The 2,500-nt window shown below is 50.4% G+C and overlaps 1 non-coding gene across 1 annotated transcript; it reads left to right on the forward strand.

The window, feature by feature from the left end:
- Positions 1 to 143: 143 nt before the first annotated feature.
- On the forward strand, positions 144 to 2,047 carry LOC137927650 (small subunit ribosomal RNA). The gene has a single exon (XR_011107799.1). It is a non-coding gene; the product is annotated as a small subunit ribosomal RNA (ribosomal RNA).
- Positions 2,048 to 2,500: the final 453 nt, after the last annotated feature.

Genomic DNA, 2,500 nt, shown 5'->3' on the forward strand with positions numbered 1-2,500 from the left:
CACGCACGCAAAAAGCTACCTAGGCACCGGCGCGTCACGGCGTTTCGAACGTCCGACGCGTCGCTTGTCACACGTCTATCATATCATCATCACCCTCATATCTCTCGTATGTGCGGTGTTGGTGTGTGTTAGCTCTAGCTAGCTCCCTGGTTGATCCTGCCAGTAGTTATATGCTTGTCTCAAAGATTAAGCCATGCATGTCTCAGTGCAAGCCGTATTAAGGCGATACCGCGAATGGCTCAATATATCAGTTTTGGTTCCTTAGATCTTACCTCGGTTACTTGGATAACTGTGGTAATTCTAGAGCTAATACATGCAATCAGAACTCTGACCAGTGATGGGATGAGTGCTTTTATTAGATCAAAACCAATCGACGGAGGGCCTCGCGTCCGAAGTCGTTAATTTTGATGAATCTGGATAACTTTTGCCGATCGCATGGTCCAGCACCGGCGACGCATCTTTCAAATGTCTGCCTTATCAACTTTCGATGGTAGTTTCTGCGACTACCATGGTTGTCACGGGTAACGGGGAATCAGGGTTCGATTCCGGAGAGGGAGCCTGAGAAACGGCTACCACATCCAAGGAAGGCAGCAGGCGCGCAAATTACCCACTCCCGGCACGGGGAGGTAGTGACGAAAAATAACGATACGGGACTCTTACGAGGCCTCGTAATCGGAATGAGTACACTTTAAATATTTTAACGAGGAACAATTGGAGGGCAAGTCTGGTGCCAGCAGCCGCGGTAACTCCAGCTCCAATAGCGTATACTAAAATTGTTGCGGTTAAAAAGCTCGTAGTTGCATTTGTGCGCCGCGCTGTCGGTGCACCGCATCCGCGGTGATACTGACACGTCTGCGGAGCATATCGTCGGTGAGCCGTCGGTAAAACGGCGGTTCAATATCAAAATCCTATCGCGGTGCTCTTCGGTGAGTGTCGAGATGGGCCGACAATTTTACTTTGAACAAATTAGAGTGCTCAAAGCGGGCTCAAAATGCTGCTTGAATATTTCGTGCATGGAATAATAGAATATGATCTCGGTTCTATTTTGTTGGTTTTCAGAACTCCGAGGTAATGATTAATAGGGATAACTGGGGGCATTCGTATTGCGACGTTAGAGGTGAAATTCTTGGATCGTCGCAAGACGAACATCAGCGAAAGCATTTGCCAAAGGTGTTTTCATCAATCAAGAACGAAAGTTAGAGGTTCGAAGGCGATTAGATACCGCCCTAGTTCTAACCGTAAATATGTCATCTAGCGATCCGCCGACGTTACTACGATGGCTCGGCGGGCAGCTTCCGGGAAACCAAAGATTTTGGACTCCGGGGGGAGTATGGTTGCAAAGCTGAAACTTAAAGGAATTGACGGAAGGGCACCACCAGGAGTGGAGCCTGCGGCTTAATTTGACTCAACACGGGAAATCTCACCAGGCCCGGACACCGGAAGGATTGACAGATTAACAGCTCTTTCTTGATTCGGTGGGTGGTGGTGCATGGCCGTTCTTAGTTGGTGGAGCGATTTGTCTGGTTAATTCCGGTAACGAACGAGACTCTAGCCTGCTAAATAGGCGTCGTCATTTAGGTGTGCGCCGCTCCGGTGGCGCAACTCACTGGCGACGTATTAAAATTCTTCTTAGAGGGACCGGCGGCTTCGAGCCGCACGAGATTGAGCAATAACAGGTCTGTGATGCCCTTAGATGTCCTGGGCCGCACGCGCGCTACACTGAAGGAATCAGCATGTTCTCCCTGGCCTAGAGGCCCGGGCAACCCGTTGAAACTCCTTCGTGCTGGGGATTGGGGTTTGCAATTATCCCCCATAAACGAGGAATTCCTAGTAAGCGCGAGTCATAAGCTCGCGTTGATTACGTCCCTGCCCTTTGTACACACCGCCCGTCGCTACTACCGATTGAATGATTTAGTGAGGTCTTCGGACCGACACGCGGTGGCTTCACGGCCGTCGGCGTTGCTGGGAAGTTGACCAAACTTGATCATTTAGAGGAAGTAAAAGTCGTAACAAGGTTTCCGTAGGGGAACCTGCGGAAGGATCATTAACGTGTGTGTATGTGTGCGAGACGCGTGATATGTTCACGAACGTTGTTGCGCCGCTGTTGCTGTTGTTGCTGTTGCGACGACGACGACGACGACGACGACGACTTCGTACATACCGTGTTTACACATATATATATATGTAATACATCCATAATGATATATATATACGACATATATACATATATATGTACGTACGCGCGCGCTGCTGTTCGTATCTAATGCGGACGAGCGCGCGCGCGTGTGCGTGCGTGTGTGTGTGCGTGTTTGTATATATGTATAAAAAATAAAATATGAAATAATTGTCTCTAGCGTCTATTACGCCTAACGGCGCAGCGGCGACGGCGCCGTGGCGGTGGCCGGTGGCGGTGGTGGCATTCGTCGAAAGTGCTACCGCCGCCGCTGCCTCCGCCGCCGTCGAAGCGGCCGGGTGGCGGAAAAACGCCGAGAGACGAGCG

Source organism: Battus philenor, unplaced genomic scaffold, assembly GCF_028537555.1.
Source record: "Battus philenor isolate CCGP_79_NKW_IND1 unplaced genomic scaffold, ilBatPhil1.0.hap1 SCAF_36, whole genome shotgun sequence".
Classification (NCBI taxonomy): Eukaryota; Metazoa; Arthropoda; class Insecta; order Lepidoptera; family Papilionidae; genus Battus; species Battus philenor.